General features: G+C 39.7%; 1 long non-coding RNA gene across 1 annotated transcript in view; it reads right to left on the bottom strand.

The window, feature by feature from the left end:
* Window positions 1-3,260: 3,260 nt before the first annotated feature.
* Window positions 3,261-21,641, bottom strand: part of LOC141923679 (uncharacterized) — a 31,648-nt gene continuing 13,267 nt past the window's right edge. Inside the window, exon 3 of the long non-coding RNA XR_012623378.1 lies at window positions 3,261-3,368. This is a non-coding gene — a long non-coding RNA (uncharacterized LOC141923679). The remainder of the gene's footprint in view (window positions 3,369-21,641) is intronic.

The following is a 21,641-nucleotide window of genomic DNA, read 5'->3' as shown; positions in this document are numbered from 1 at the left end:
GTCTGGAATATCCCTTTGGTCAGTTGGGGTCAGCTGTCCTGGCTGTGTCCCCTTCCAACTTCTTGTGCACCCCCAGCCTGCTCACTGGTGTGGCAGTCTGAGGAGCAGGAAAGCCCTTAGCGCTGTGTAAGCACTGCTCAACCAGAACTAGAACATCCCTGTGTTATCAACACCGTTTTCATCACAAAGCCAGAACAGAGGCCCATACAAGCTACCATGAAGAAAATTAACTCTATCCCAGCCAAAACCAGTACAGTGTTCAGAAGCTTGTTTGGTTGCAATGCACAGGGAATTGTAACTGTAATTAGGGAATCAGTCCTGTGGGAAGCTGTGTGTCCGTGTTCAAACCCTTGTAAGAATCTTGGCTTTCACCCAAAATGCATGTCCAGCCAGGATAACATTTTTAGAGCATATGCTTTGCTGGATTTATGCTTGGATTAAATCAAGAGAATTCCAGGCTATGTGTATTCTTCTAAACAGGACTGTATTCATAGACATTTACATGTTTTCCTAAATCCAGGCCTTCAAACATACAATGTTGTTTTCATCACCCAAAACCTTCCTCTCCATTTAACCTTCGTTTTTATTGATAAAAAGTTATTTACCAAAATGACAAGCACCATCTGCAAGTCAGGACAGAGTTATACCAAGATTATTTTCTGTGTAGCCAGTAGACAGAAATGAACAACAGAAGGTCTATTCATTGTTTATATGTCTGTTACTTTACATATTTTTTAATAGGTTATGGTCCTCATTTGTCTATACATTGCTTGTGTCACTTATAAATGAATTTAATATCATAAAAAAATTTACTGATCTGCTCAGCTTTTGCAGAACTGAATAAAAAATGGATGCTACATTTTGATTTGCTGGAGAAAAAAAATTGCAATGGGTCAGAAGCATCCCTAGTGTTCACCAGAGATTAATTTGGTCTCATGCAACAGATTTAGAAGGTAATAAAATGTGTTTCTAGTCTGAAAACATGTCAAATGGCAGCTTCTTGCACAGGTCAGTCCCCCGTTCTTAATAATCAGAATCAAAACTGCTGACTTCAATGACAAAGGGATTTTTTTACTGTTTTTTTTCCAAAGTACAAATCTGAGATTGCAACTGAAGTACGTGCGTATGGTTGAATTCAACGTATTTAGATGACAAAGCAAGCTTGAATTAAGTATGTGCTAAAGTGCTGACCCTGAAAAAGATATTTGCCTGCATGGAGTTGGAGGAGGTAGTTAACTTCTGTTCCATCCAAGAATTTAAACAGGTCAAAAAGTAGATCTTTTCTCCTGAAAAAAAAAAAACCCTTCATACAAGACACTACCACCACCACCACTTTATTTTACAGCTTTTTTTTTTCCTTACGTTTTAACTGCTCAAGATCCCACATTAAATCAGTGGAAAAGGAAAGTAGCCTCATTGCAAATAAACTTGATTTTCAGGGAATGAAAAGGGTATGTTCTTATCTGAAAAACATGAAAAGGCATTTAAATTTTCGCATCTGCTACAAATGGCCATCCATGGTTTAAATCAAATATGGATTCTTTACCCTGCATTGCAGCCTATGCATTGCAATACTGTTGCAGCACTGCAACAACTCTTAATGCAAGAACTTATAGGGGCAGAAGGTGATTTTATTGTGAGAGAAAATGGAAACAAACCCAATTTTACTCACGCACACTCAGACTGACAGACCCACACACTGTCAAGCACCATGGCTGGTGTATCTAAGCAGTCTGTCCTGTAGCCAGGCAACAAGACACTTGTAACCAGGTGAACTGTCCAGTAGTCTTTGCAGTGGCACAGATGACAAGAAATGACGGCTGTTGAGTCCTCTCTGCATCTCTGAGGTTTTTCTTAACTGAATGCCGTGTGCCACTTCAGGATCTCCCTTTTTTGTAGTCTCCAGGGCCTGACAGTGATTGTCATCTTCTGCCTCTGCATCCTGTCCCGCCTCTGTGAGACGTTATGATTTATTCATTGTTTTGTGGTTTTCCTGCGACCCTTAATCAGCTCTTCCCTTTCTTTCTCCTCTGGTCTTGTAGTGCTTTTACAACCATACAGACCCATCTTTCTCATCATCTCAACATTACTATTATAATTCTATACACCTAAACTTTCCTTAAATATTTCAGGGAACCTTAATTATTTTGTTTTATACATATATCTTTTAACTTAATTTTTCTTCACTTTTTTATATATAGTCCAAGCTAAGAATCATACTTTTGTTTCAAGCAGAGACATCAAAATGCCCTGATTTTCACAGAGGTAAACCCTTTCTGTCGTTTTACCTCAATGTATGCTTGCTTGATCTTTTGCATGAATCCATAGGTACACATGTGTGCAAGCACTCACATGAAAATGAGCAAATCAAATATCAAATTGGTGCTTCAAAAGAGTAATCAGGCCTGCAGCCTGCAGATTTAATTGTCAGGCTTCAGTTGGCCCAGACTACTAAGTGACATCTCGAGCTGCATTCACTACAAGCCTGATTCACTTTTGAAATTAGACAGTAATCTGCTGGAGTCAAAAGATGGCTCTTCACAGCTGGGCTGCCACTGTCAGGAGGTGTTCTTTGCCACATCTCATTTTAATGTGCATCCACATGGATTACACTTTAAGACTGCATGTCTGGATGCTACAGTCAGGTCAGCGGTGCTGTTACCTGTGAAATTGCTGACAGTGTAGCAACAGCCTCACTGCAAATTCAGCTGTGTGTTGTCAAAATTTGTCTGAATCTGGAAATTATCTTCAAATGAAATACAGATACTCCAGAAGAAGACAAACTTTGGTACAGAATTCCTTCTAGTCCTCATAACGCACCTTTGCGTTCAGAGGTTAACTACAAACTCCAGGTAGCTTTCGTTCAGTCAGCTCTTCACAGTTGCTTCAGCACATGCCAGAGCACAGAGAGGAATTTAGTTATCCTGTGCTGAAATTCATGTTGCAAAACCCACACTGTTTACAGATGGCAAGTTAGTGACATTTCAATTAGTCAAGATATGTCTACATGAATTCCAGCCATCCCTTATGCTCTTCCCCTCGTGGTATTGTAGACATATGCTATGACAAAGGCTTTATTCCTGTCAAAACTGATTTTCACAAGAACAAAATCATTCAGGCAGTCAAAACACAAACAACTCTGAGTTATCACCCCTGTCTCAGGTAATCCTCAAACTGATTACTGGAGACTGGGAGAGTATATTGGAGCAGTATCACTTGATGTTTACTCAGTTCTCACTTGTTTTCCATGGAATGTGCTAGTGACTTTCCCCAGGGATGGGATACTGAGCTAGATAGACTTTTGTCCTGGACTTCTGCTGTTCTTGCATCCAAATTTAACTTACAGCCAAACCATCCACATTCAAGACCTGAAGTTAGAAATAAACAGAACAATAATTCACATAAACTGATATTTATCTCTTTGTTACAATTAGACAAGCAAATTTTTCAGTTCTTCAAAATCTTCTGGCCAGGGTGGGAGCTGAAGATCCACAGGGCTGACTGTCCTTTAGAGCTATTAATTCCAGCTCCTCTGCTGGAAATGAAGAGGCAGGAACTGGGGCCTGATTAGTCCCACTGAGTTTTAGCTATCTGAAAATTAGATGTCTGGCTCAAGCTAATCATGTGGGGCTCTCTCCAGTCAATGTATAAGCACCTCTAGGGGGTGATTCATCTCTCTCATCTGAGAGATTAAATTAAGTGAAGACAGCTAAATGTAGGTGAAATCAATCTTGTTCTCAGTTTTACCCTCTCTTGTCTCCCCTTCCCCTTTTTTCCCCCACTGATTATATTCTAAACAACTAGATAATGATGTATAACAAGTTTAATAAAACTTATTAAATAAACAAACTCTTTTTTAAATGTTTCCGAGTCTGCCAAGGTTTCACATATCTCCATTTCCCAGAGTCTGAAGGAGACAAAAACAGAAATTTGAAGACAAAAATCTTTTGGGATCAATGGAGATTTTTTTGTTCCCATGACAAAAACACCCAACAATATTCATTTCAAGAGTTTTGCTTTGCCTTCTTTTGTTCAGGTTCCAGCCCAGTCTTTTTCACTTTCTGAAAAGGAAAGTTTCATTTTCTGTTGCAAAATTATTTATACAATTTCAAACCAATAGCAAATGTTAAGAAGATAAAGCATCAAGAGTTTTCAGAAGGAAAATGGCTTACGGGCCTGAGATTCCATTTTCTTCTGAATCACAGGACCTGGGAAATTATGAATTGTTTGTTTGCTTTCAATTCACTCTAGAAAGGAAGAAATTTTGATATTCCAAAAACCAGTGTTCTTCCACAACTGCTCTTGCTTTCAGTTTCTTCCAGAGGACTGACCAGTTGTGTATGAGGAAGAACTGTTTCCAGAGCTGTCCATGAGTAATGTCTACGCATTTCCTAGAGCCAAAAAACAGACTTATGTCTCTGGGCAATGACTTCCGAATCTGATTTAATTATTTTAGAAAAAAATGTCCCCTAATGATGCCAGCAGCACCTGTAAGAAAGGATGCATGTCTGTGTAGGATGCTTCCTGAATCAAGACCTTCGTCTCCATCTGAGTTATAATTTAATTTGTCTGTAAACGGGGATAATATTTACATTGACCTCACAGAGGTGTTGCAAGGTTCACTTCATTAAAATTTGCCAAATGTCAGGTCCTTGGAATCAAGATGGGATGGAATTATAAAGAATGTATTTTTAGTATTCAGAAATTCATCTTTTAACCTGACACAACAGATGTGCTGCGCCTTTCTCTGTGCCCTCCAGGCTGCTGAGCTCTGGTGAATCATGAGCAGAAATTAGCTCCAGACTTTGCCTGCAGACATGGTAAGGATTGCATCAGACCTCACGGAAATAACAATATGTTCTCAAGACCCGTTGGAGTCCTTTTGAATCTGAAGACTGTGTTGAACAACTTCATATCTAATTCTGCAGTTTTTCAAAAAATTGTGCTGTTTGAAAAGTCTTCCACTGGAATTGACAGCTGTTTACCTCACTGAAATTTGGCTTTGTTTTCTGACTTCTGCTGATTTTTCTACCATTTTTCCATGTTTGGAATCAGTAATTTTCAAAACTGTAATTGCTGAGATTTCAAGTGAAAGAAGTAAAACTATATGAATACCATAAAAAAGTAGTTAGAATCAACAAAATGAAATTAAAAAACCAAACAGATAAAAACAAGCCTGAAAACTAAAACTGAAGACAAAAAGGAAAAATGCTAAGGCTTTAGAGTATCTGGAAGGGAAAATTTCATAAAGGGAAAATATGGGAAGATGATTTACTTAAGCTTTAGTTCTTTTTCTTAATTATGTTTTAAGAATGCTTAATTTTAATTATGGATGTGAATGGTTCAGTGACTCAACTTACAGACCTCAACAATTACAGTTCAACAGCATGCAAAAGCTATTCCTTCCTCTGTCTTTTTCTCTGATACTTTACCACCACTTCTGTCATATTTCAACTTTGTCTGTGTTACCAAAAATGGGAATGTTATGGAGAAAAACGCCTGCAAACACTAACATTTCATTTGCTGCACCATGCAGGCCTGCTATGAGAAATGCCACACTACCAGTCACTTACTGGCCACACTGCAGAGAGTAGCTCCATATAGAAATCCTGTGGACCTCATTGCTTCAAGTTGTCAATAATTCTAAGTCAGGAAGACCCTGTGCCGGAGGTTGCCAGGATGACATAATCGTTGTTGTACTCTGTCCATTTCTTACACGCTTTGCCTGAGCATCCACTGGCCTCTGCCAGAGACTTGATAATGGGCTGGATGAGCTGACCCAGTCCGCTCGTGACTGCATAGCACCAGAAGTGGAAACACTGTGGTAGGGGTGAATGAAGTTCAAACCTGGGACAGGACCATCACACTACCAGGATCACTTTGTTCTTCAACACAAGTTAGTGGTATTGTGCTGCACCAGACAGACACAGCAGCTTGCTCAGAGCTAACCTGGTGGTTTTGAGAATAGAGCTGCACAGTATTGAAGGTGCACATGGGTCCATGCAAGCACCGTTACACCGACACCACCGACTGCCGATGGGACATGCAGCTGTAGAGTTACCATGGAACATAATCAAGCAGGTATTTCAGGTGAAGAGAGGTAATGGAGACACCGTTCAGAGAACTGAATCATCTCAGCTGAGCTGCTAAAATGTTGCTAATAAAATGTGATGACAGTTTCAGTGTTAATATTGTGTGCACTATCTCTGTGATCAGCAGAATGTTTATTTCAAAGAACGGTGTTTATTCCTCCCATTGCCTGTCCTAGTCATTCAAGACCAAACAAAAGATCATTTGTGTAGCATAGAGCTGGGCTTAATCCTACAAAGGGCTAAGCATTCTTGCAGCAGTGGACTTAATCACATGCTTAACTTTAAGCATGTCAATAGCCCCAGTGAAATTGGCAAGACTAATTATGGCCTCAGAGTTAAGCATGGCTTAAGTGCACTTTTGGATGACGGCCAGCATACTCAGCACCTTGCAAGGCTGATATTGCAGTGACCAAATTTTGTTTTGTAAGAATTTAGATTCAAACAAAACAACACAAAAATCTCCTTGCGTCTTTCTGTATTATCAAATTGGATTCAGGCCAAAATTTTACCATTCCCACCAGCACATGCAGCTGTTCTCTGAGAAAAGGGTGTAATTCCAATCCCTGAATAAAAGTGTACATTTCAGTGCATTTGCCATAAGCAGAAGTTTGCCATTTTTCACAGTAAAAGCAACTTTTCCTGGTTAGTGGTAGTTTCCTTGTCTCCAGTGAAAACTGCCTCAATTTCCTATGGAATGTTTACAGGCAGGAACAGGAAACAGTTTCATTTTATTGCAAACTCAAAGTGTATTTCCCATTTCATCAAGCCCGAGAAGCATGCCTTTCAACCCCGCAGGCTGATCTGTGGCTAGAACACTGGGGAAACACTTTCAGGTACTGTAAGACTTACTTCAAGACCTCAACAAGCTTAAAAGAGGGATTTCAAGAAGCAACTTGTATCTCCAGGGAAGGCAGCATAGTGAGGTGCTATGAAGTAAAGTGCCACTGATATACTTTCATGTACTCTGCCTGCAGGAAGAGAATTTACTGAAATAACATTGAATCCTCTTACAAATGCAGTGAAAGTTGTTCCTCTGTCTCAGGACTGCTCCTTCCTTGGTGACAGCTCCCATGTTCTGCAGTACAACGTGACCGACCCACCCAGCGTGCAGAGCCCATGTAGGTTAAAGATCAACCTCACAGATGTATAAAGAGTTATATTTGCAGGCACAGACCATTTTGCAGTGAAACATAGAATAATATGAAGTGAATATCGTTTAAATGAGATTCAAGCCCATTGACAGCTCTTGCATGAACATGTACCCCAACATATTTCTCTCCAGCTATGTCCCTTGTACCCGAATGCTCTTCCTGATATGCTGCTGTTTAAGTGTATATGGACTTAACCACAGTGCAGAGCAAAAGTAGCACTTGCTACCCTTGACAGGAGTCAGAGCAGAAGTCACTCAATTTGCAGTAATCCACACACTAAAACCCACCACTGGGGAACTGCACTTCCCCACTGTACTGCTTGCCATCTCCTCCAGAATGAATCTGACCTTCAATTACTGCTCTGCTGTCTTTTTCTTTTCATTCACATATATTCATTTTCCCCGCTACAAACCAAATTTTTTCCTTAGGTTACTTAAATTCTCAGCTTTTCTCCTACTACTTAATGCCGCCTGTGCCTGCTCCCTTGCACCTCTGGAAGTGAATGTATCCCAGCAATCAGTTTCTCATAGATGAAATAAAATAACTGCTCTTGCGGAGAGGAAATGGGAGAGGGGAGGGAAGCAGGAAAGAAGTAAGTCCCTTAACTTTGAGCTCTGTAGCCGCCAGTGCTTTTTTAGCAATGCCCTCCCAACTTGCCAGAACCTGTCAGTCTAGCCTTCCTATTATCACTTCCACTTTGAATTTCTGCTGGAATGTACTCGTTTGTTGATTTCCCATTTGCTCTTTGGCGAGGTTAATGAGGAGCAGCTGCAATACCTGTCCTAACTCCTTCATCTCTCCTTCTTCCCCCAGCCCCCTCTTTTGAAACCAGTCACAAACGTACAGCTGCTCTGGCTTGGAGACCCTACACAGAGCTTCTAAGCAATGTTTGTTAAACAGATCTTCAATTAGCTCTAAAACCCCCAGGTTTAGCTCTGGAAACACTCAGTTTAGCAGCTGAGTTTTCAGTTCAGTCAGCTATCAACTATACTAATTTTTAAACCCCAATCTTTCTCTAAACTCTTAGCACTGAAGGAGGGTCTCGCTTTCTATGTCCACCTTTGCTAAATCACACAAGAGTGCCCGAGGTGACATTTTCTGCTTTCTAAGAGGCCAAAAGACTATTTTGCTATAATATGTTCAGTCCTGCTTTTAATGCTTGCCACCTTCAGGTTCAAGTGATTTCAGAATCCACCCCTATCCATCATCTATCAGAGTCATTATATTAGGCCCATCACAGTGGTTCAGGAGAAATGAGGTCACTTTCCTGGAAGGATAGTAACTGCTGATTTATTTAATAAAAAAGAATGTAAGCACAGCAAACTGCGTAATGGAGTGGGATAGTGTGAGTGCCTCCCTTTGCTTCCTAGATACTCTTCTTCATTCTAAATGCCAATGATTACTTTTTTCCCCCAGGAAATCCCTTTTGCTCATTTATTGCTTGTATGTGACAAGACTAAAAGGAAAATCTGAGGCTCATGTTTGTATATGACTGTACTCAATATTTTACTGTGTTTTACTGTGTTGCTATGTCCAAGCATAGGTCCTCTCCAGTCCCATGTAAACAGGTCTAATCATTTAAATGTGGAGTACAAGTTCAAGCAGTCTGGAAAAAACAAGACTTTGGCAGTGTAAAATGTTACAGGAGGTTGAGTGTAGAAAGCAAAGATGAAAGGTAGTAAAGGCAAACCTGCTGTGAGACAGCACTCTGAGTTATTTGCTATCACAAATGCATGATAGCAAAAAAAATTTGTTATGCTATTTTAAAAAAGAAAGCCTAAAATAGTTTCTACAGCCTACAAACCTGTTTATCTAAGTTGCACAGGTTTTCTAGCCATGCTAGCACTGCCAATGCTGTTTCCTGCAAATTCTAAGGCTTTAATGGTTCCTCTGTCCTGTTCAGCAGTAGAAGGGTGCATAATAATCTGCAGATTTTTAAAGGAACAAGAATCTGAAATCATGCTTTGTTGCAATGAGTATTTTCTTCCAAGATTCAACATGCTCCCTTCCTCTGCACACATCAGTGACTGCGTCCTCACGCTAAGCAGGGTGAAACACTTGCAGTTCCTGGACAGCAGATCTACACAGCATTTGAATGCCATGAGATAGCTGAAACATTCAAAGTTTATTAAAAAAAAATATGGGAGTCATCATGAGAAATGTCTGTTTACTTCCCACTGGAGGAATTTGAGACAGTTCTGAGGAAGTAGCACTTAATAACAGTGCAACATTTTTGCAGTCACTGTGACATGAACTCAGTTTTTCTTGAGAAATTGCATAGTCTGGAAAACTATCAATGCAGTGAGAGACAATATATCTTTTCCTGTTCAGAAAATTAAGCTTTTTGGTATAGCAGAATTGCTCTATCATAGGGGTATTTAAGAGCAGAAGAGATCTTTTAACAGGATTATAGTGAGGAAAATCGATCTAATTCATTATGGAAAGGGCAACAGTAAATGAAGTCAAACTTTTTAGAACTCTAATCCAAAGTATTAGAGTTTCTTTCTTTCCTTTCTTATCAGTTAAATACAGCTGATATAAAACAGTAAAACAGTTTATTACAGAAAAAACCAAACATGCTTGTAACAGCATATTGTCATCTTCATGTCTAGAGATTAATGCAATATATCCATGTACCTTGATTCAAGACGAACATTTCTTGTTGAATTCAAGTAAAATTCTGGTGGTTTGCAGAAAATTTTGCAGACAGGAGAGGCCAACTTTGCTGTGTAAACTATGATATGAATTAGTTATTAAGCTCTATTGAAAATATTTATCAATCTTTGTTATTTAGACAATTCTGTTACTGTAGTGTCTGAGCGCTTTACATTTTTGTATTTCTTCTCTAGATGTCTCTGCACAGTATGTTGATTTTCAAGATGAGGAATGAAAACAGAGAGATTGTGGCTTGCCTTTATAGCTTGAAGGCTATCATGGTCAGCACTGCGGGATCTTATCAGCAGGTGCATCAACTCTTGCAAATGGAAATCACAATAATTTTCTGTCACCTAGACTCTCTAGACAATGTATCTAAAAGGATTTCAGTGCTGTGTTGTGGTATCACTCCATTTCAAAGCCAGTTCACTTGGGTGGGAAGCTATCTAAACTGTAAGGAAAAGCCCTGGAAAGGAGTAAACTGTAAATCACATTCAGGCACAGTTGATATTAGTGACAGAGAAGGTGCTTTCCTTCAGAGCCCTGAGCCTTCTCAAGAAGAATAGCTACAAATGTGCAGCTGCTCTGGCTTGAAGACTTTACAGTCTTTTCATTCAAACCTGATGATGGGCTGCTCTTTCCTGTGAAAGGGCAGCTGGAGGATAAATATGCAGTTACAGTGGTACCTTGTGTCTCTTTGCATAGAGTAACCCCTGCCTGAGGTATTTCACACTCCATCTCCTATTTTCTGCAAGAATGCCTTAATCACCAATCTATAAACTAACTGTTGGGAAGTGAAAGGGCATCCAAGGCTCTCCTGCAGTAGCTGTTCCACTCTGGTTCATAGCTCTAGAGGAAAGGACATGAAGCAAAGTTCAGTCTTGACAACAGGCTGTGAGTTGCTTGGGAAAGGAGAACTCTCAGTTTCCCTGCTAGCTGATAGGTTTCTCCTTATACACTTTATCCAGTGTAAAATATAGTCAATAAACAGACAAACAAGGTAAGAAGTGATACTCTGCATATGTATGTATCTCTCTGAGCTCAGTGAATCTTGAATTCTTTGCTATAGGCTGGCATCGCTTTGCCAAGAGCATTCCCCTTGCCCTTGAAAAGCTATAGACAGCTGGATGATTAGGATACTCCTGCTGGGAAGTCTCAGATAAGGGTCAAATACTGTAGGGCAAAATGAACTTCAGCTTGGGTTTTCCACATCTGGGGGGAAGCTCTAAAGCACTAAGGTCCTGAACTGGAACAATAAGCAGCAGAACTAAGAAAATGTGTTTTGCTATGTAATGCTGTGGCTACACCTCATCACTACAGTGATTTCAACTCTTCCCACTCTCTGTTCTGTTGCCTTTCACAGCATTTCTGAACTTTCTGGATGCACAAAAATGACCTCCTTTACTCTGAGATATCAACAGGAAAAATTTCAGTGGGATAAATGGATCAGGACTATCAAAATCAGATCAGAACAAGTACTATTTTTTTTTTTTTCTGGTTTAAAAGATGACTCACCTTTTTCACTGGATGATCAAGTTGAGTTGTAAAACCCTGGCTCATGTTAGAGAAATCTGACTTGAGGCCAACCTTTTTCCTCATAAAGACTGGGGCTCAGATAGCACACAGGAAAATAGCTTTAAAAAGTATTTAGCAGCTGGTGAATAAATAAATCAGAACAATCAAGTCTATGAATATAATATATTAGAAAGCTTGGAAAAGTTAACTTCTTCTTAATTACAGACTGTGAAACATCACCTTTTTGTGGTTGTAAATAAGGGTGACATTAGACCATCAGTCTGAAGGAATATGGCATCTGCAGAAAACATGTTAAATGTCTATTTTTCTTATTTATTTTTCTTCACTTTTACTATGACTAGTAAATCAGATCTGGTTTGTTCTCAGGCTTCATTCCTGTTCTCTTGGTTTTTTTACCAAGTTTTCACTGTCTCTTCCAGCCTCTACAAAATTCCTCAGAGAAAATTAGGAGTGGCTTGCAATAAACATATAATTTTAGAATTGATATAAATGTGTGTGGAAACATGTGTGTACACACATAATCTGCCTCTTTATAATTCTGAATCTCACTTTCATATTTCCTGAGTAAGACAAGGCTATTTGTAGGCACTGCAGTACCAAAGGAGGTAAGGGAAGCTTCAGATGCTACAATTTATTCATGTAGCAAGGCCGTCATTAACCACTGGCAGAAGATTTAATTTCAAGAGTTGTTATTGTAGTGTGTCAGGAAAACTTTGGTGATGGGGAAAACATTATGTTTTTGACTCAGTTGCTGAAAGGAATTTGGTCTGTTAGTGGCCAAAGAACTAAAAATTAGTATCTCAGGAAATGAACTGGATATGATTACTAATCTGCCATGCAACAGAAGAAATCCATCTCCCATTGATTCTGGGGCATCTATAAATGGTGTTGAACAATAACCATTTGAATTGTTCACTGTGTCGATTGCCAGACTGATATATTGCACTGCCAAGCTGGTGAACTGGCAGGATCTCATGCTACAACTCTACAATTCAGAAAAGAATTCCAGAAAGCGGAGGAAGACTCAAGATGAAACCAGAATCCCAGGTGCAGAAAACCAGGGAAAATGGTAAAATATGTGACCATCAAAGACATCTTCTGTAACTCAAGCAACTAAAAGAATCATATCTTATTTTTTAGAAAACAAAACAAACCAAACATTGTAATTAAGAGCCTTGGTAGCTTTTTTTTTTTTTTTTTTTTTTTTTTTTGCAGATAGAGCTATCAAGAACAGAGGCATATATCTTTGTTCAAAGAAAGAGATGACTGAAGACTTAAATACAAGGTCCTAGGAGTGGGAAGACCAGTGGAAGCTAGGGAAGGACCAGAAGGAAGGACTAGGCACTCTCAACATTGATAAAATGACTGGTATTATTTTCCAAACCTCATTAAAAGGCAGAATTTCCCAATGCACTAACAGAGACAACATCTTTCAGCTGGCAGTGACTTATCTTAGATTTAAGCTACATTGCTGTATATTGATTTGTTGACTCTAATCAGGATGTTCTCCTAAGCAATTAAATCTTGTCTGAATATGCAGGAGTTGCTGCTTGCCTCTGCTAATCCTTAGATTTCAATCATTATTGACATACAAGATTCAACCACTACTAGACAGAATGTGCGTGACTGTCCGTTTTAATGGACACTCTGTCCATTGTAAGACTTATCCACTCCCACACAAACTCGTATCTTCTAGCATAGTCTCCTGCCTTGAATCATGCCCTGGAGGAACCTGTCCTCCGCTGACTGCAGAGGGAACCTGCATTGACTAGTCTCTGATTCTAGCACTCAGTTTGATGTTAGTCATGCCGCTTCTTTTCATCCCTAATCAGACTACCCGGAGCAAGTCTTTGCTTCTTTGGCTTCTGCAGCACAGAGGGAATATGATCATTTATGTCTCCAAGGTAGCAGCAGAACATCAGTACCTTCCCTGGCCAGAGGAAGGGGAGGGAGAAACTGTGACTCAGATGTGCATCTGAGTCACAGTCCTCACAGCAAACATCAGGGTGGTGCTGCTTTCACCGTGCTCCTCTCTCAGAGCACCATTTGTACTCACAGCCTCGCTCACTCCCTGTTTGCATGAGACCATTCTCACGAGGGACTGAGGTACCTGCCCTTGTGTACTCGATTTTAAAATTTGGACGACATTCTCTAATACATGGAATAAATGTATAATTATTTCTTTGAAAGGAAAAAAAATGTACCAAATAAATCCTTCTAAAATATCCACGTCGGCCCTTAAGCTGAGTTTGGCTGGACTTCAGGCACTAAACAAACATTTCTGCATGCCAAATAATCCTCTTTCCAATTGGAAAGAGAATGCCACAGAGGAATTTTATTTAAAATTGACAGAAAATCCAAAACCAACACAGAGCTGAAGGTTTCCCAAACTGTTCTTCCCCCTTCCTACATCGGAAGCAAACAGTGACATAGTGACATTCTTAGACACCAAATAAAGAGCAAGCAGGTGGTCAGTATAAAGACAGTGGTCTTCCTCACATGTTCTAAGACCCAGGAGTGGATCTGGGCTTTGTGTGAAGATTCAGGAGGATGATAGAAGTAATAATTATTTGAGGGCCTGCTGCAGTTCAGAAGAATGGGTGTAGTTCTGGTGGAGCTTGAGGTGCTCCTATAGGATGTGGATTTATTTCTGCCTCAGAAGACTTCTATGGGCATTCTGAGATCCAAACAGAAAAAAGAAAACACTTTCATATGAGCAACTTTGGCAGAATTTTTTTCTGTTTTCACTGAAATTTCCTTTAGGAATTTACGTGATTTTTTTAGTTAGTCAGCCGTTACCATATAACCACAGTAACATTTTTATTCTCTCACATTTTGAAATAGTCTTGACCCAACATCAACAAGAGGAAGTAAATTTAAAATAGAAATTCTGCTAAAATACCAGAGATTATGCACAACATGTGAAAAAATACTGTGTTGAACTGAAATTGTTTACTTCATTAAACTGTTTTTTTTTTTAATTTCCTGTGTTGTTGCTGACATTATTTAAAAGAAAAGGAAAGAAGACAAGAAAGCTCAGGTTTATAAGAATCAGTCTGCTGCATCATCATCTTCAGTGTCATTATGTTTTGCTTTTCATTTAGACAGTGCAACCACATTTATGGTTAGGTCATCCCTGAAATGTGTATTTATTCAGCTGTGCCCCCTTTTTTTAGAGCAATATGAGTTCATATACTAGTTAGAATGTGTATTTTAAAAATGAAATAGAAACAGAATGGATCCACGTTTGGGTCATTTGGACCCAATTGAAAGTGTATTGAAAATGGGACTGCCAACACGCTGGATTTCTGGAGTCATCTGAAGACAATTTTTTAAGCACCTGAGGAATGATGTGAAATCTTTATCCTACTCAAAGCAAACACAACAGCCCGTCAGCCACTTTGGAAGTCTCGCTGGTTCACAGGAGATGCACAGAAATACGAGTGTGCTGCCTGGTGCAGATGTCACCACACATCACTGGGAGGGGAGGCTGGCTCGTCCTGCGAGCAGTGTACTAGCAAGAGTACAGCACAGTGCCATACCCCTGGCACTCCTCTCGCCACAGGGTTTCTTGCAGCAGGGTGCTGCCCTGCTGACACAGCTAACTTGCTCCAGCTCTGGATGCCCATTAGTCAGAGGCGGTTTAGGGTTTGCTGTGGGGCACTCAGCAGGAGGTGGAGATGGTGGAGACAAAACCCTGGTGCTGCACGGGATCGTCACTGACAATCTGTGTCACCAGAAACATCAATTTAGGCCATATAAGGATTTTAGGCTTGGGACAACCATTTGAAAAGCAGGAACCTTCTCAAGACAAGCCATATGAGGAGGGGGTTGGCCAGGCCTAGGAAGTCTGTATCAGATCACATTTGTATCCCTCCTAGCTCAATGTCCTATTTCTGACTGAAGGCAGTGCCAGTTATTTCAAAAGGAATTCAGCTGTACACTATTGCAATTTATCCCCAGGGAAAGCCTAGTTTTATATTTAGGGCTTGTGTCTTGAACAGAAGATTTATATCTATTTGAAAAAAAGCTTGATAAACATTTAGGTTTTTGGACAAGACACTCTCCAGTCCCTGGGGCGAAGCATTTTGAAAAGCCCTGGGAGGGGTGATGGGGGCCTCAGACAGACTGTTTAAGACTCAAGCCTTGGGGGTGTGGGAGGAGCTTATGCAAGAGCAAAGTCACTTTAGTTTTTGCAGGCTTAGGCTAGAAACAGGATAATTTCCAGGGAGATGTAAAATTCACATTTTCTGCCATGTTAAAAGAAAGTTTCTTCTTCAGACAGCATTTACTCCACTCTGAAACTGAAGGACTGATAACCACCTCAGTTCCCACCAGTGTGAGGTGCTCTGCACTTCCAGTGAACACCCAACAACTTCCAGTAAATTTGGTTCACCAGTCCTTTCTTCTCTGCCCTGCCAAACCCTGTCTGCCCCTGTGAAGCAGCTGACCCATCTAATCTGCAGCTGGATGAATGGTGATATGCCTCAGATGGGTCCTCTAAATCTGCTTCCTCCTTCAGAAGCACTCAGCTAACTAAAGATTTACTAGACTGTCAGGGGAAAACAAGGCATTCAGGAGACCCTCATGATCCCATCCTCAATCTCATTAACTTTCTGCTTTCCCAAGTGCCCTGGTGGCTGCGTGTTAACGAAGAGCTGTAATTGGTAAATGAAAATTGATTACACAACTGTTTGAATGAGGCAAATTGTCCATCTCTAGAGAAAAGGTATAATTTTCTACTGCACATAAATCAAATGCAGGTCTCTTAAAAGCACTAGGTAAGTAGAGAGCATTTCAAATTGGCTACAAAGTGCTGGACAAAGCACTTGGCAGAAGGAAGGGCATGGACAAAAATGACCTTAGCAGCTCTTTTCTATCTCCAGTTTCTGTGATTCTATGAATTTTAATTCTACTGCACAATTTAATTACCACTTGCAAAGAGCTGCAGAAAATGGATAGCCATTTTCTACTCTAGGCAGATCTTCTCTTTCATCTCTTAGATGTGAGGGTGCTTAATTGTTCCTACAGAGATGTGGACATAAAATTGATTCGTGTCTATTCAAAGGACTGTACATTAAGGCATCACAGCTAGAAAAAACTGTCAGAGGTAGTCCTAAAAATACCCAAACCCCTCTTCAGTAAAACAGTCTAAATCCTGCCACATTGCAAGACTACTCAATATCTTGTCATTTAATCATCCTAATATCTTCATGTGTCTGGTTTTGAATTGCTTCAGAGTAAGGGAATCAGAAGGGAATCAATTCCTTTACCCACTTACTCCATTTATAATAGCCATTTTACTAATGCCTAGCTTTGCCTTTTCCTTCTTAGTTAGAGGATAAATGCATTTCTAGGCTATTTTTGGAAACAGGGAATAATTCCCTTTCCTTGTGAGATGCCCTTGCAGCAGAGCTAATGTCACACCTTCCACTCTCTACTATCCTTAAAGAGGTCCTCCAAGCCTCGTGTCACTTTTCTTCTGAAGGGTCTTCATATTATGCAGTTGTTCCCGAAGCTGTTATTACAGTATAGAGACAAAAGGTTCTCAGTGTCTGGTCATATAAATTCCTAAATTATTAGCCTGTGTATTCATGAGATCATACAGTTTACAGTTTATTACCTGTGTATCCCTTAACACTTGTTTGCTGCATCATGATTTTCTGATTTTTTTTGTCATTTTTACTGGCTTCAGAATTTCAGATGTTGTTCTTTGTTGTCACATATGTGGTCAACATCTGCCTTGCCCATTCCAGTGCTGCAAACCTGGTGCGTTCTAGAGCACAAGCCTGATGGAGTCCATCGGCACAGCTTTCATTCCTCAGCCAGTCAACATTTCTGTTAGAAGTGACATGTTTCATGATTTAACATTTCTTGTGCATACGTATGCATTCTATTCTCATGCTACATCTGGGCAGTTTCATCTCACAAGTTCTCTGTTATTGCAGGAACTAAGGAACTGGTGGTATCTTTGATCTTCCTACGGCAAGTCATACTGTGGGAATTTGGTCTGTACTTGTTGTAAGGTAACAGAGTGCTCTGCGATATGTGATGAGTAGTGTTTGGTGATGGATGTTTAGAGTGCTATGTTCTTTCATTCCCACTAAACTAAAAGCTTATCACTTGTGACAGCTGTGAGTTTTACAGCCCAGATGATACCCCCAATTATTTTTTTTTTTCAAGTGGAGCTATTACTTTTAAAGGATTAACCTGTGCTCAGCAACAGCTTCTAATATTGTGCTTCTGTTGATGATTTTTTCTCTTGTTTGCATTGCATTGATTTGTTTATGTAGTGTTTGATATGTTCTAAAACCTAAAATTATCCTAGACATAAAGTCCTTTCATGTTTCAAGTTTTCTAAAAATGCCTAAGGATGGCAGGTGTCTAAGATTTTCATCAGTATTAAGGAGTTTAACTCCATTTGATAATCCTGATAGAAATGATTAATTCAGCATGGTTCATTAGTCCATAAAGGTAACTACTCCACCATTCATTATAACATGAATTTAGACGAGAGGATTAGGACCTTAAGTAGCTCAGTTTAGCTCACAGAGTGAATAGTTTTTGCAATGGTGCAACAAATAATCATTTGTATTCAAACGCTCTCACTTCTGGTAGCCTGATTTATTCCAACTCCCTGCACCAGAAAGGAAAGCACTATGTTCTATGACTGTGCTGAATAATGAATTCTCCCTAAAAGCTGGCGTAACAGACAAATAAACACTTTAGCCATGGGAAGGCAGCAGCAGAAAGGTGTTGAAACTTGCCTAAAGCCACACAGGGTGTTAGTGTCAGAGACCAGATTAGGATTTTGCAAGTCACTCAGCAGTCTCACTTGATTTGGTATCTGGGAGTTACTCACAAAGAAATTTGGCAAGCTTTGCTGATGCTCCGACCACTGGCATTGAGGTAGGAGGATCTGAGGAGAAGTATGTGTAGGACAAAGATTCTGCCACAGCTTCCTTTCCCTGTAGTGTGTATATGAAAACAAAAAGGATCTGGCAGAAAGGTGCAAAAACTTTAGGTAGAAGCTGTAACATACATTCTGTGTGACTGTGAAGTAAGTTATGATGGGTGGGGACTCTGCTTTGCTGAAAATTCACTGTGAGCAGGGAGGTGGCCCTTCAAGATGTTACTGCCACCACCCAGTTGATTTCTTTTTTTTTTTTTTTTTTTTTTTTTTTTTTTGTCAGAAAACGAATCTCCAGGATCTATCTGCAAAAAGGCAAAGCTTGCCAAATGTCAGTCACCCTTTTTCTCTTTTGAACAGCAACCCAAATCCTACTGGTCTAATAAGTTCCCTGGAGCTAATTAATGACCATCATAGCAAATTTACCAATATAGTTCCTACCTCTGAATGCCACTCCTGTATTTGGGACATCTATGCCCTAATTGCCCTTCAGGAAGACTCACTGACCTGAGCGTGCTGAATTGGTTACTCATATAATTCCCTCTAACAGGAGGGAATCAGGTGAATTGACTCTGTTTTTTCTACTTACGTTCTTTAAGGGTTGTGTGCCAGATAAAATACTGAAGATTAGGATTTCTTAAATGGAGGATCATATCCACATACCTTCACACACATATACTATACCATTCCTGGAATCCCTGAAGAGAGTGACGAAGAGGGTGTAGGGGGATAAGCAGAACTTTAAGAGCATTTCTGCCCTCCTTCATAATTCTTATAATAATCTGTGGATTTTGATCAGTATCTTCAAGACAAAAGACAAAGTTGCCTTTTCTGTTCACTCTCCAGCATTTGGTAACAGTTCAGTATTTCTAGCTGAAGAACATACACCATTTTTAAAGCCTATTGCAATGTCATTTTTCTCCCCACACTGAAATAATTTGTTTTCCCCGGCTCCTTCTGTGGATGAGTAGGCAAGGATGGACAGCAACAGTTAGCACAACCAGTGGCATTACCCACAGTCACACCAGCATAGCTTGAGTGAGGTTCATGGAGCACCATTCCAGGTACAGGTCTTTGAGACCTGCCAGTTTCATGCAGCTCAATGAACGACTTAATTCACAGTAATTGCAACATCTATAACAATCTTCCCTAACCCAAGTGGAATTCATAATTGGACACAGACATATTCCCCCAGCTGCAAAGTTCCTATAAAAGCACTATTTAAAACTAATGGGTCAAACTCATTCTCAGTGTAATTCCACTGAAACTGACGGTGTGAATCAATCTGAAATTGAGTAAGTGGTGCCTAAACCCTTTCCAGCTATGGGCACCAAAGTCTGTGATGTGGTACAGCAAGTGGGAAATAGAGAAAGCAACAAGAGTGTAAGAGCAGAAAGTTTAAATGGGGAAAATCTAAGCCTGATCAGCATTTTTCTTTGTGGTCCAGGAGGGTTTGTCACACGTATATATATTATAACTGCATATATAAAATGCAATTATACTGTTGCGCATAAACATTTGGAGGAATTTTTGCTTCATTTCAAAGGTTTCCAGAATGCAAACCTGGGAAATATCACAGATATGTCAGGCAGACTGGGAGCCACCTTAGTTTTCACAATCATTGCAAATGCTTTTATGAAACAGATACTTTTTCTGGCTAGATTAGATCAAGAGCCATAATAGAGATTTAGAAATATTAGATAATCAGAGCACATTTCAAATAACAAATGGTTCGTTGCCTCTGCTCTAGCACCTATGCTCATTGGCAATATTCATTTTGTTGGGATCTAAGTGCATTTTACTGATGGCACGTAGTCTGTGCACTGACATGACATGATGGGCATGTGGAAGAGAAAAATGAAGCCATTTTAACCACTAAAATGCCACTCCAGTGAGAAAAACAACTGAAGCTCTAGAGAGTGTCAAGATTTGTGATTCATGCCCAGGGACTGTCACAAGGTAAGCAGCAAGTGACCCCAGTAGAGATGGTGGAGAATAAGGAGAGATGGTGAGGACTTAGAGAGTGCTTTTTCTCAGAGTCATTCCACATGCGAGGCCAAGAAATCTCAGCAGCAATTCTCTGATGAGGTAATAGGGTCACCGATCACTCATGATCACTAAAACTCTACTGTTACCTTTCGTAAAACTGGAGCTGGCAAACAGATTTAGGATTTCAGTGTAGTTAAATACGTTTTACCCGCTTAGATTACTCTGCATTTTCAACATTATGGAGCATAATATATTCAGGAACAATAAGGAATGATACTTAGTGATAGATGACCATCAGTTGTCACTTATAAGTTGAGGATAATGTTTGTAACTACAACTGGGCAAACACTGTAGGATATTTTAAAAATGATATTTTGATTAACCATTATATGAGCAATCATCTGTTCTTAGAGAGAAACAAACAAACAAACATATAGTTGTTCAGATATATGTCAGGTGGATATTTATATTGCTCTTTTGAAGTTTATTTCTTTATCTTCTTATAAAAGTTTTCATTGTCCAACCAGGCAAATTAAGTGCCCTGTTGCACAGCAGAAAAAAAAAAAAAAAAAGTAACACCAAACACTTAGACACAGTTTTAAATAGAGAGTTTGCTGGTAAGTAGATGATTAAAAAAATTCTCAACATGTTCATTGAACAATGATGATCAAAAAAAACAAACATAAAAAACAATATACAAATGGCTACATTTGTCCAAAACAAATCACAAGATTTGCACACTTGTTTCCAAGCATGATCTTGTTCTGCTTGTAAGGACTGTAGAGATCCTGTGGGATCAAAGATATTGTAAGTCTGAGGATTTGAATTAGAACTAAAATTCTAAGACTTTTAGTTTCAAGTGCAGCAATGTCTCAGTGACAGATAATCCACCCCACACAAAGACTCAAGGGGCCCTCCCACAACAGTGTCACATAGAAACACAGCATTATTTCTCACCATTACGTCTGCCATCTAGAATCTTGCCACAGGGAACTGGGTAGTCTTGTCATTGCCTTAGCTTTGATCTTACTAACAAAAGTCATTGCTATCACATATATGCTCAATCCTACCAGTCAGTCAACTGTACTAGCAGCATGCAAGCTACTAGACCAGTTTGGAGTTCCAAGACTACACAGCTGCTCCATTGGGTTTTTTTCCATGCTGTTCATAAAATGATCATAAAATTCACCTGATTTGGAGCTTTTCTGTGCTGGATACTCAGTCAAGCAGCATAAGCGAAGCCATATCATTACATTATACTTTGTGTCAAATGAACTAGGACCTTGGTTCAAACAAACATGAGCAGAT

The sequence above is a fragment of the Strix aluco genome, chromosome 5 (genome assembly GCF_031877795.1).
Source record: "Strix aluco isolate bStrAlu1 chromosome 5, bStrAlu1.hap1, whole genome shotgun sequence".
Classification (NCBI taxonomy): domain Eukaryota; kingdom Metazoa; phylum Chordata; class Aves; order Strigiformes; family Strigidae; genus Strix; species Strix aluco.
Note: the sequence above shows the minus strand (reverse complement) of the source record. Positions and strands in the feature narration are given on the sequence as shown.